General features: G+C 35.2%; 1 protein-coding gene across 1 annotated transcript in view; it reads left to right on the forward strand.

The window, feature by feature from the left end:
* Positions 8801–13874, forward strand: part of MGAT4C (MGAT4 family member C) — a 730245-nt gene continuing 725171 nt past the window's right edge. The window contains 1 exon segment of the mRNA NM_001001859.1: positions 8801–9018. The gene's annotated coding sequence lies outside the window, so the exon portion shown is untranslated.

A 13874-nucleotide genomic window follows, 5' to 3' on the forward strand; every position in this document is an offset into this window, starting at 1 on the left:
GGAATTATGATGTTTATTTTTTATGTGGTGCTTTCATAAAGCTTGTGTACCTGCAAAAGGAGTATTATTCCAATAATGAAGTTTAAGTGATCTCTTAAGATTGTGTTTACCTACCTCTTAAATGACTTAATACTAATTTAAAAATGCTTTTAAGTAGTTTAACAATTTTTTAAGTAACATTTTTCTGACAAAACAGTTTGTTGTTTATAATGAAATCAAACTCTCTTGAATCAGAGTTGTCAGTTCTAATAGGATTACATTTTTCTCAAATCATTTATAAGTACCTATTTTCATGGAAATCAGTAATCGTGAATAGATAACTGGGCTGAAGCTCTTATCTTTAGTGTTAGAATAAACGAGAAACTCATTTATTTAAGAACAAAATATAGTTTGTTAATCCTATTGAATTCTTTTTCAAAGTCCGGGTTCACATTTTAAAGAAACCTACGATTTCTTACATTCTTTTGCCTTAAGCTGCCTATGAGGTTTCAATCATTGAATCTATTGATGGAGTCTTTGAAGTACTAATATTTCCAATTTCTTAAATTCTGCAGGTACTTGTATTTATGCTCTTCTGTCCAGGTAATGATGTATAATATGAAGTACTATCAGTTTTAATAAACCTATCAAGAATATTTTACCTTGAATAAAACAAGTAAAAAAGGTAACTAATTTTTATTTGGTAAAACCTCTTCGAAATTACAAATAAGCAAAAATGGTTTTCTTTTAGGAAATAACTGAATGAAATTTCTTTCATAAGATTTTAATTTATGATATTAATATGAATTCCAAGGCCTATCATTGATGCTTCCTTTTTGAATATATTCTCACATATTTATATACTTATTATTATTATTTTTTTGCTGTGCCCATGGCATGTGGAAGTTCCTGGGCCAGGGAGCTAACCCACACCACACTTGTGACCTGTACCAGAGCTGTAGCAACACAGGATCCTTAATCCACTGTACCACATCGGAATTTCATCTATAGTGATTTTTCAAACTCATTTTCCACTGAAAACATCTTTCAAGATGTATTTATTATGATTTTTAAATTTTAAGTTATGATAAAATACCCATAACATAAAATTACCTTCTTAATCATTTTTAATACGCAGTTCAGTCATGTTAAGTACGTTTAGATTGTTATGCAGCCAGTCTCTAGAACACATTTCATCTTGCAAAACTAAAATTCTGTTTGTATGTGTAAATATTCTCTTTATCTATATCTATCTTTTTTCTCTCTCTACATATACATATATAATTTTTACATATACACATATTTCATATATACATATATATTTCTCATAGAGTTTGAAGGGAGAGATGGAGAGATACATGCTTAAAGTGTTAACAATGGTGGAATTTATGCATTTTGTTCTTTATATTCAGATGCTTCTACAGTGAATGCATAACTCTTTCATGTTAAAAGAAGCAAAACAACTTATGTTTAGACAGCTACATTATTGACCCAGGAAACTTAATGCTTTTAAATTCTGTTATTTTAAGATGAAATGGTAATAAATAATAACAGCAGGTATCTCAAAACTCAGAAACATGACATGTTTCTTCATATTATTTACTTTGTCACACACAATACAGCACGTATGTTCAATGCTTTGATTCTAGCAATAAGTTGGCCTACACTTAGGAAAATGTTTAGAATGTTTCACCTCTGGTTTGTTCTTTTCTTTTCTTTCTTTTTTCCCATCAGTGATCAATGACATCCAGTGTTTGTTTTGGGACTTTTTGATTGTAGTAAAATATACAGAGCATACACTTGAACTATTTTAAGTGTGCACTTCAGTGGTATTAGTATAATCACATTATACAATCGTCACCACTGTTCATCTCCAGAATTTTTCTTTTCCCACACTGAAACTCCATACCTGTTAAATTATGACTCCTAATTCCCTCAGTGTCAAACACCATCATTCTACTTTCTATCTCAATGAATTTGACTAATTTAGAATCCCACATAAGTAGAATCATACAGAATGTTTTCTTTTGTGCCTGCCTCATTTCACTTAGTATAATGTCTTCAGAGTTCATCCATGTTAAAGCATGTGTTAGGATGTCCTCCCCTTTATGTCTGATTAATATCCCACTGTGTGTGTGTGTGTGTGTGTGAACATTTTGTTTATCCATCTTTTGATGGGTACTTGGATTGCTTCAATCTCTGGGCTATTTTGAGTAATGCTCCTATGAATATGAGTGCACACATAGCTGTTTGCGTCCCTTTAAGTTCTTTTGGGTATATATCCAGAAATAAAATGATAGATGATATGGTAATTCTATTTTTAATTTTTTAAAGATCTGCCATACTGTTTTCATAGCTGTTGCATCATTTTACATCCATATTAGCAGTGCACAAGGATTTTAATTTCTCTATATTCTTCCTGACACTTGTTATTTCTGTTTTTCTGATGGTAGCCACCTCAAAGCGTGTAAGGCACTATCTCATTGTGGCTTTGATTTACATTTCCTTAATGATTAATGATGTTAAACATCTTTTCATGTGCTTATTGACTGCATATCTTTTTTAGAGAAATGTCTATTCAAGGTCTTTCCCTAATTTTTTAGTTCTGTTGTATACTTTTTTTGAGAAGTAGAAGTTTGTTTTCTGTATTCTGTATATTAACCTCTTACCAGATAAATGATTTACAAATATTTTCTACCATTACATGAGTTGTTTTTATTTCCTGTTGATTGTATGATTTTTTTTTTCTTTTGTCTTTTGAGGGCCACACCCATGGCACATGGAGGTTCCCAGGCTAAACTGGCGAATCTGAGCTGTAGCCGCCAGCCAACGCCAGAGCCACAGCAACGCCAGATCCAAGCCGCATCTGCAACCTACACCACACCTCATGGCAATGCCAGATCCTTAACCCACTGAGTGAGGCTAGAGATCAAACCCACAACCTCATGGTTCCTAGTCGGATTCGTTTCCACTGTGCCATGATGAGAAATCCGATTGTGTGATTTGATGCACAGAATTTTAAATTTTGGTGAGTCCAATTTATCTGTTTTTTCAACTTTCCTTCGGATGCTTTCAGAATCATATCTGAGAAATCACTGACTAATCCAATATCATGAAGCTCCCCCCTAAGTTTTTTTTCTGAGAGGTTTATAGCCATGGTTTTTACATTTATGCATTTGACCCATTTTGAGTTAATTTTTGTAAATGGTATACGATATTTGCTCCTCTTCATTCTTTTGCATGTGGACATCTAGTTTTCCCAACACCATCTGTTAAAAAAGATGGCAACTTTCCTTCCATAAAGAATTTCTTTTCTTTGTGGAATGATCTAGGTACACTTGTCAAAAATCTTTTCATCAGGAGTTCCCACTGTGGCACAGCAGAAACAAAACCAACTACTATCCATGAGGATTCCGGTTTGATCTAGCCTAACTCGGTTAAGGAACTGGCATTCCTGTGAGCTGTGGCGTAGATTGCAGATGTGGCTTGGATCCCATGTTGCTGTGGTGTAGGCCAGCAGCTGTATCTCTGATTTGACCCCTAGCCTGGCAACTTGCATATGCTATTGTGTGGCCATAAAAAGCCAAAAAAAAAAAACAAAAAAAACCCAGTAATGATAATGATAATAATGATACTCCTCTTTTGATCATATACGTGAGAGTATATTTCTGTGCTGTATATGCTATTCTACTGTTCTAATGTCTGACTTTATACCAGTACTGTGCTATTCTGATGACCGGCTTTATAGGAAGTTTTTTCATTTGTTCGTTTTTTTAGGGCCACATTCATGGCATGTGGAGGTTCCCAGGCTAGGGACTGAATCGGAGCTGTAGCGCCGGCCTACACCACAGCCACAGCAATGCAGGATCCAAGCTGCATCTGCAACCTAAGCCACATCTCATGGCAATGCTGGATACTTAACCCACTGAGTGAGGCCAGGGATCGAACCTGCAACCTCATGGTTCCTAGTCGGATTTGTTTCTGTTGCACCACAATAGGAGCTCCATGTAGTAGGCTTTGAAATTAGAATACATGAGATCTCCAATTTTGATTTTTATTTTCAAGACTGTTTTGGCTATTCAAGGTCCCTTGAATTTTTATATGAATTTCAGGGTAGATTTTTCTATTTGCTAATGGAAATGCCAATGAAATTTTGACAGGGATTACATAGAATCTATAGATTGCTTTTGGTAGTATTGCCATATTCACAAAATTAAGTATACCAATCCATGTACACAAGATGTCTTTCCATTGATGTGCTTCTTCTTATAGCTTTTAGTGTGCATGTCTTTTTCCTTATTGGTTAAATTTATTCCTAAGTTAAATATTTATTATATGTTATAATGTAAATCTGTTTCCCTCCATATAATACTGTCAGTTAAAAAGAGATCCAAAATCTTTCTAGTAGATAATATCTGCTAGACTTGCTTGTTTTATTAATAAATAAGATACTATGTCTGTGTTTATTATTTCTTAATTTTATCCTGTTGCAACATTCCCCATGTTGTAAGGTCAGCCATCCTAGTAATTTTTTTAAGGATAAATAAGTTATTAAATTTAAACATTTATAAATGTGGAGCTGATTTTCTTGTAACATAAGCCACAGTTTAGACTGCTACAGATGTTATAAAATCACACTAAAAATAATGAATCATTTAAAAAAAAAATCCTATAGAGTAGCAAGAGGAGTAAATCTATAAATTGTAAAATTAATTTTGCTGTAAATTTAGGCTTTTTAATATTTTAATTGAAATTGTAACTTGGGGATAAAAGTATTTTACAGTAGAGTTTGCAGAGAACCATGTATTCAACTAGAAAAAAAGTTAAAAAGTCAATTTATATGTAGACCTACATCACAGCTATGCAATGCAAATCAAATTGAATTTTGTTCCACGGCTTAGTTTTGCATCATGTTAATTGAAGAGAATATGAAAATGAGAGTCTATCGGTTGGAGAAAAATTTAGAATATTTCTAGTTTCAAGATATTTTTTAAAATAGCAGAGGATTAGAAAGAAGGAGGATAGGGGAGAAATGGAGAAATACTTCAGAAGAGTCAAGAGAATGGAAGTAGAAAAAGAAATAGGTATTTAAGAATAAATGGGAAGGGGAAGGAAAAATAGAGAAACAGTGAAAATAAGTAGAAGGATATAAATGAAAATATCAGGAAAAAAGCAGATGGCAGAAGAACTGAGAATAAAATATCCATATCCAACTCTAAAGACATAGACAGGCCTATGGAGAATGACAAACAGGAGTACATCATTGAGGAAGGGAGAGAGAAGATAGGAGAAGGGGAGGGAAGGAAGAAAGTATTCCAAAAGGGATCTGCCTTCACTGAGGTGGTGACCAAACCATCACATCAGAGATAAGCATTAGCTCTGAGGACACAATTGATTGACTAAGGGAAATCAGGATGCTTTGAAAGAGAAAATAATATCTAACAATAACATTCCATGATATAAAGGAGTTTTCTAGCCACATAGTTCACACAGTGAAAAATTTAGGTAAAAGAGGAAGCATGCATAGAAGATTTCTAGGTCAAATCCAATAATGTGGTATATGAGTCTTGTTTTCTTTAGGTTGCTGTCGATCAGGCTGAGAGTCTCTTGAGAAAGCTATGTGTCAGATCTTGCTATTGGAAAAGGTCACTTCGAGGATGTACCACTCAGTTGACCTATGAGCTGGACCCCAGCAATTAGTGGCTCCTCACCCATCCCTGTCTTTGAAATTTACGTTCTGCCCACTGTTCCCACAGTGGGACCTACTTTCAAGGACACAGCTTGGAGAGAGCAATGGGTTGTAGAATCATCTGGACAGTACCTCTGACTGAACATGGTTAGGGCTTCTGTACACTTGAAAGCTTCATGTTGCAGAGATCTACTGTCTTGCAGCTGCCAAGACAAGTCTCACTTGTAAGGTCTCTTGCTTGTTAAACCTGCCCCCTAGCGATCTGTGGCAGTCTGCCTCTTTCTCCCATCTCTCTTTGCCCTCTGTGTATAGGGAGTCACTTTCAGATTCCACCTGGGAAGCTCCTGAGTTTTTGAGCCAACACTTCCAGATCATTTTAAGGATTTGGGGCATTATTCTTCAGGTGATGTTGAGTAAATAAGTTATTGTAAGCAGGAGAGTGATGTATATGCTTACTTTAGGAAGTGAACTGGCAGCTATGTAAGAGGTATTGATGGACAAAGTTACTTGAAACAGGAAAATCACATAAAAGGATTCTTGCCCTTATTTTGGTAAGAGTTGATGAAACCTAGAGATAATAACATAAAAGTTATAAATAGCAAAAGATATTTAAAGAGGGTAGAACTAATGGATAACAAACTAGATATTAGAGGTATAAGGAATAAGGGGTTAAGATTATGATTTCTCTGTATCTAGCTTGGCTAACTAGGTGATGGTCATACTTTTCATCTGACTAGCATGACGTGAAGAGTTATCTTTTAGGGTTCTGTCATGGCTCAGCAAAAAAGAATCTGGCTAGTATTCTAGTCAGAATGAGGATGCAGGTTTGATCCCTGGCCTCGCTCAGTGGGTTAAGGATCCGGCGTTGCCATGAGCTGTGGTGTAGGCCATAGACGTGGCTCGGTTTTGGCTTTGATGTGGCTGTGGCGTGGGCTGGGCCCTGCAGCTCTGATTCGACCTGTAGCCTGGGAAACTCGTATGCTGTGGGTATGGCCCTAAAAAGACAAAAAAAAAAAAAAAAAAAAAAAAAAGAAAAAGAGTGATCCTTCCATAAATCTTTCCCAATTAGGATCCCTCAGAGATAAAGTCTACGCTCCTTTATATACCATAAACTCTCGTTATCTCTTCAGACACATTTTTCTGCATGCCCTTCACACCTCACTCTATGTCGAGCCCTACCGAACTACTTCACTTGTCCAAATGCGGTATGCATATTTCCCTTGGGGCTTTGTTCTCATTGCCTGGAGAGTTCCTTATCCTATTAACCAAGGCTTACTTGGCCTTTTCTAAATGTTACTTCCTACAAGAGACACTTACTAATACTTCAAGAATAGTTTAGGTATCACTCATGTGTAAATTGCATAGTTCTGAATTTATCACTGCAATGCAGTATTAGTAAAAGATAGATATCTTAAATTCTTAAAGTGTGTGCCTATAGTAATTATCTGTTACATAAGCTGGGATGCTCAGTGTACATTTATGCAATGTAGTAGGATTTTCCATCGACTCTTATTACTTCTTAGATATATTAACTTAAATCTTTTTTTTTCATTTGCTTTATGTATATCCAACGCTAAACGCCTTGGTGTTTTTTTAAATGGCAATTGGGAGGGATAAACAGCACTCTTCCTTTCTTTCCTCCTCCCTTTCCTCTCCTCCTTCTCTCCTGCTTTTCTCTCATGGTCTTTGAACATCTGCTGGATAACTATAGTCCCCTACTGGTTTGCTCAAGCTACTTCTTTCGAATTTCTCTCTGTTTTCCCCCAGCAACAGTTGAGACTTGTGAAGAGGAGAAGGGCTGGAGGCATTTGCTATGTGGTGTTTTGTTCTGCTTCTCCTTTTTTTTTTTTTCTCCCCACCTTCCTGAGTAAAGTGATCAGCTATAGCTACAGGGTGGATGGAGGAAAAATAAAAATTTTCATTTGCTTTTTCTGTTGCCTGCCAGGTGATTTTATTGTCATTGCCTCCCTCACAATGTATATATCCCTTCTTGTTGTGGAATCTTGTGGTGATTATCCATCAAATAATTAGACATGGAACATTATAGCATGCCATGTGGAAAGGTATAGAAAGGTAAAATCGGGTATTTTAGCCAGCATTTTTTAAGATGTAGATATACGCATGGATTATGATGCTTTTTATTTTTTATTTTTTTATATTTATTTATTTATTTAATTTTTTTAATAGTTATTTCCCCAATGCTTTTTAAAATACTCTTCCTGAAGATATAAACACTGTTTCCTATAGATAATCCAAATAAAGAAATGGAACTGAAAACTTTGATAACACTTCTTCCTGTTCTATGTGTTTCCAATATTCTAAATAGTGTTCTAAGTTTCAAATCCAGAATACTATTAAATATCTCAAATAATTTTCTAGTTTAGGGGAAGAGTGTTGTATCGCTACATATTATTCCCTGAAATAGAATTTTAAAATGACTTGTTTTTATTTAGAAGGGAATAATTTATGAAACCAGAAGGATATTCAGAGTCAGTATTTATGTCTGCGGCCACATATTAGGAATCTAGATTCTCCTTGTTTACTTTTATATAACTCCTCATTTTAAACTATAGTTTAAATTGATACACTTCGTATAGTACTGCATTATAATAAGTAATTATTAGTAGGAATACAATTATTTGTATTGAGGTACTGCAATTTAAAACAAAATGCTCTATATATTATAAGATGCAATAAAACCGCTTGAAGATGTAAAGAGGAAATTTCCTATACATAAATGATGTTAAAACTGCAAAAAGGGATATGATTTAATATGTTAGCTGAAAACTTTAAATGTTTCTCAGATAGAAATGTATATAGCATGATAGTATGGATTCTAGACTGCAGTTTGAAAGAAAGCAATAGTGAAAATGAATTTCATGCCAGTAGACACTTTAAAAACTAGATTTAGCAGCAGTCACATTAGCTTAGATAATGGGAGAATTTTTCTTCATTGAAAATGCTCTGTGTCGCTTAAGAAGAACTTACTGAGGCAGTCTGCCATCTAGCTTTTTCACAGAAAAACAGGCTTACAGACTGCAGATGAGAGAGTCTGGAGCAGAGACAATTTTAACTTAGCCATTCCTAATTTATCTCAAGCATATTCAATTCATCTTTACTGCTCTATGCACACAGGAACACCAGATTGCCATCCCTGGGGAACAGAATGCAACCGGGGATCTAGAGAGCTGTCACATTCCAAGAAATATTTAAATTGTGCTGATTTTCTTCTGGAGAACTGAGCCCAGGGAATGAAACTCTCCATCAAGTCATAGCTTTGCGGGCAATAGATCAGAGGATATTGCCAGTTTTCTAATGGATTATTGTTATCGGGCAGGTTTTCTCTGAAGGTACGTAGTTATTTTCTCAATTCATTACCCTCTCCGTTATTTTTCAGGTAATGATCTAATGAGCTGGGGATCCAAACCTGTAAAACAGAGAAAGATGTTAAGTGGTTGGTATTGATTAAAGAATGGCACCTTATTGCTGCATGTTTGTAGGTGAATAATCTGATTCCTTTACTGAAGGTTAGTAGGATATAGTTTGACTTGCATTATCAGCAAAAAAGGAAACCAAAACAAAACCGTGCTGCAAGCTGCATTATCATATGTTCATATTAATTCTCTTAAGGATTTTTTTGGTAGCTGCAATGTATAATGAAGGCAAATACAGACTTTGGAAACTCACTTCATCTTATATGTGTTTTAATATTTTTATATAACCATGATATTTTCTCCCTGTCTTCTCAAATACAAAACTTTGTCTCAAATGCTGCTGTTAATATTGGTGTCATTGATGTTTATGATACCTGAATGACAAATATATTTAAAGAAACTCCAGTAGGAGTCTTTGACAGAATATTGTATCAGTGTACTTTGTTGGCTTTGCAGCTCTTTATTTTTGAGTTCCAAAGAATCTCACTTAAATAAATTGCCACAGTTTTATTAGTTAAATGTACATACTGTAAAGACATGCCGTTCAACTTTATTCTGTGACGCAAAAACCTGAACACATCTGTAGAAGACATAACTATTTAGCAAAGTAAAATGTTAAAAGTTGACAAACTTCTGAACATTCATAGGACCAATAAAAATAAAGAAAACCTTATCCTAAGCTGGAATTTAGCTTATGATGTCTCTGATGTATTAGAACAGGAGGGGTGGCTTCTGTGCATGTTTCCTGAAAGTTGAAGATTCTTCGTAGGGGGTTGTTCTGTGTCAGAGTGAGAAGTCCTGTGGGACAGAAAGCAAAGCATGTGCAGTCACGGTTTGTGAAAACTGAAGCAATAATTTAAAATATGATATAGGACTTTTGATGCCTCCAAGGATTTTACTGTTGTGTGAGTGAGTAGACTCAGTGGAACCTACCTGTTCTTGTATGTCAGAAATGACTGTTAGGATAGGGAGAATAATCAGTACGTGTGACCGGGAGCATGGTGTCTGTGCTGCCGGACTGGGACTGGAAGACAGAATCTGTGGACCCGTCAATGGTTAATCACAGAGTCGGGAGAGGAAATGGTGGCTGAGGTTCACAAGAGCACTTGTGAAATGTGTTCTAATTTCTTCAGAGCATCCGAGAGACTATTAGAAGAATGAAGGAGATGGAGAAGAAGGACTGAGTCACCCAAATAGGAACTTTAAGTGCATTCTCTCTTATCCTCAGAGGGACTGTAAAAAGCAAAAAATGGAAAAGAGGAAGGAGAATAGAGTCCTTCAAGAGTACTTTTAAGTGCTTCTTTTTTCATAAATTTTGCAAGAATTAAGGAACAGGGGCTTAAATTAAGGTTTCCCTATGGATTCCTCCATTTCACAAGCTTTTTCTCTCCTTTATGGAACATTTTCCCTCCACTCACTTAAGGAAAAAAGTGAGCTTGCTTCCAGCCTGGTTTCTCCCCAGTAACTTGTAGCTTTAATTTAAATCTACAGTAGTGTGCTTTCTGAAACTGCATATACTCCTGAGAGCCTCAAGTTTTACAATTCAATGAGTTATGAATGCCAAAGGATAAAGCGATTTAACATCCTTTTTTATTATTATCACAACTGGCTCTTCTAAAAATCTCAGACTGGGCAAAAGAGGGCACATTAGGGGAAAAAAAGGAATAACTTCAGGGAGCATATTTTATGTTCTTTTATAGTAAGATAATACCAATAGATAATTGGATGTATTCACTTCATGTCTGGACATGGGAAGGAAATGATAGCAGCTTAGTAATATTTCCTTTAATTTACATTTTCGACGTTAGATAAATAGAACACATATGAAAATCAGGAAGGATATTATCAGTTTTCAGGTTGCAAAAATTTTTTTATTGCTCTAACCTTCTATCAGCTTTTCCTACCACGATCCCATGACAGTGTCTTGCCTCACTAGAGGGTTCATTCACTTATCCCACTAACTAAAACTGCTCAGCTTCCAGGTCTAGTGCTAAAGCTTGTTTTACTTCATCTTATGGTGAGTTCATTGTGAAATATATTACCATAATTTCATTTCATTAGTTGCTGTTAAATTTTTAATATTTATTGACTGCCCATGATATGTTTAATGCTTAAAAGCAACATGTAGGCAGAAAACACATAATGATATTTCTCCCAAATCAGCCAGTTTATTAATATTTCAAGATTTCTAATTGGTGCCCACAGAGGAAGGCAATTAAGCCTGCCTCTTTAGTATCTACTTATGTGCATGTAAGGCATGAAAGGTCCTATATTCAGCCAATAATGTGCATTCAACTTACTGAGGACCCCAGACTAATCATCTGATTGTTACCAAATTCTCCCTTAACTTAGTTTTATATGTCTGTCATTGCAGACAGAACTTTGCATTGGGAGCAAGACAAACTAGGTTTAAATCTGTTAAGCAACTTTGTGAAGCTTAATTATCTCCTCCATACCTCTATCCCACCAGCAGTTTAATGGTGATAGCGGCATCTGCTTTTTAGAGTCTCATGGGTGGTAAAGATCATGCACATGAAGTGACAAACGCATCGTTTGTGCATAATATATGCTCAATAAACAGTACCTGGTTTTGAACATATTTTATCATACTTTCCTATACAGTATTCCATTTGAAATCACCCCGACTCTTTCTTCAGCGATGCATGTGTGTGAATGTATAAACATGTAATATCATAGATACATTTGTTTACAGTTTTAGTAATAAAAATAATATGTTTAGTATGTAGTTATTACTTGGCACTAAAGTAATACATAGAATTAGCAAAGTATTATCCATGCATAGATAAAACTGGAATTTAAATGTTAGCTTGAGAAATTAGTTGGCATATTCTCCACGGCTTTCAAATAGCTAAATTAAAGACTATAACTACCAGGGAAAGCAGATAGAGGTATATCTTATTTTCTCACTTTTCCCTTCTCCCAAAGGATACGGAAATAGAAGAAAAAACAGTAAAACCTCTTGCTCATTATAATGTGCCCTTTGCCCCTTTCATTTGTGTTTTATTTTGCTAGTGACTGGTCCAGTGAGAAGGCCTCAAATTCCAACTGCACAGGGTAGTTCAAGCATATACATCCACCCCTCAAGGAACAAAGCAAATATAGGAAAACGTGTATTAAAATAAGACAGCTTTGGCTTTGAAAAAATGCTAAACATTTTTTAATGAGAGTGAAACTGTCAAATGCAAATGTTAAATCCAGCCAGATGTTGACCTTAAGTGTGAGTTTGAATCTTTACAAAAATAGTATGCAAATCCAAGACAGACATTACTTTCTTTAGGTGACAGGCCTGCTGAAAAATACCGAGTCTGAATTTCTCAGATACATTTTATATTGAGTTAAGCATTTACAGAAAACCTACTTTAATATTCTGAGTTATATGGGGAGGGAAATTACGCATAACTCAGTATCTTGGTAGTGGAATTTGAAAATAGATGTGCACAACATTGTAAGTCAACTATACTCGAATAAAATAAAAATAAACAGATATACAAAAATTTTTATAAAAGGGAACCACCAAATAATTATTTTCAAAGTGCATTATAGGATAGCATCTAGCAGATTCTAACTAAATCAAAATGTGGACACAAAAGCAATTATCTACTGAAAAGCCATTCTTTTTTCTTCTTCTTCTTCTTTTTTTTGTCATTGTCTGTTGTCAGTGCCAGTCCTATTTCAAATCTATTCATTTACCCACTCACTAATAAGGAGACTCAGCTTAGGCATCTAACTTTGTTTTCCAAAAGAGCTTTGAAGTTCTTGTTCTGTTGTTGTTTGAGTCCCAATTTTGGAATTGAGGAGATTAGAATCTATATTCTCATTCCAACTAGTTTTGTAATTTGTACAAGTGTGTGTGGAGGGGTAATAATAAGTGGCAAGATGTTATAAAATAGTATCATAGGGGCTTGTTCATATAAGCACAGTTGATCCTTGAACAACACAGGCCCACTTATATACAGATTTTTTTTAAAAATAGTAAATAGTACAGTACCACGTAATCCAAGGTGTATTGAATCCAAGGATGTGGAACTGAGGATATGGAGTAATGTATAAAGAAGGCTTGACTGTACGTTATATGCAGATTTTTCAATTGCTTAGAGGGTCGTTTGATTACCCCGGCTCTGAAGTTGTTCAAGGGTCAACTATACTCAGAAATGATAATAAGTATTACTCTTCTTCTTAAGACATCACTGTCTCCAGGCCCACTATGGATACTGTATCCAGTTTAATTATCAGACTACCTTTGAGGTGGGGTGGGGGGGTCCCATATTTGTGCTTACCTGTGTTCTTCTTCTACCTCCAGGTAAATATTCTTATTTACTAAGCCCTGCTCCTTTGACATAACCTCAAACAATTTAGCCATAATCCCTTGAGGCTTTTTTCCCTAAGCAAATTCAATGGGAAAGTAGATACCTTTAAGCTTGGTGCTTTTCTCCTTGTGTTTGTTGCGTATTGACAAACAAATGATAAAAAAAAAAGGAAAATACTGGTTCACTGTGGCAGATACACCCTCCTCAGCTTACTAAAGTAGAGGTTTTCTTCTATGAAAGGCCTACCAATAAAAGTTATGGACTGAATTGTCTCTCCCTAAAATTCACATGCGGAAGTCCTAACGCTTAGTACCTTAGAATGTGACTGTATTTGGAAATAGGATTTTTAGAGAGATAATTACGTTAAAATGAGATTATTAAAATGAGTCCTCATTCACTATGACTGGTGTCCTTACACAAAGAAGGAAAACCATGTAAAGACAC

This window comes from Sus scrofa, chromosome 5 (assembly GCF_000003025.6).
Source record: "Sus scrofa isolate TJ Tabasco breed Duroc chromosome 5, Sscrofa11.1, whole genome shotgun sequence".
Lineage (NCBI taxonomy): Eukaryota > Metazoa > Chordata > Mammalia > Artiodactyla > Suidae > Sus > Sus scrofa.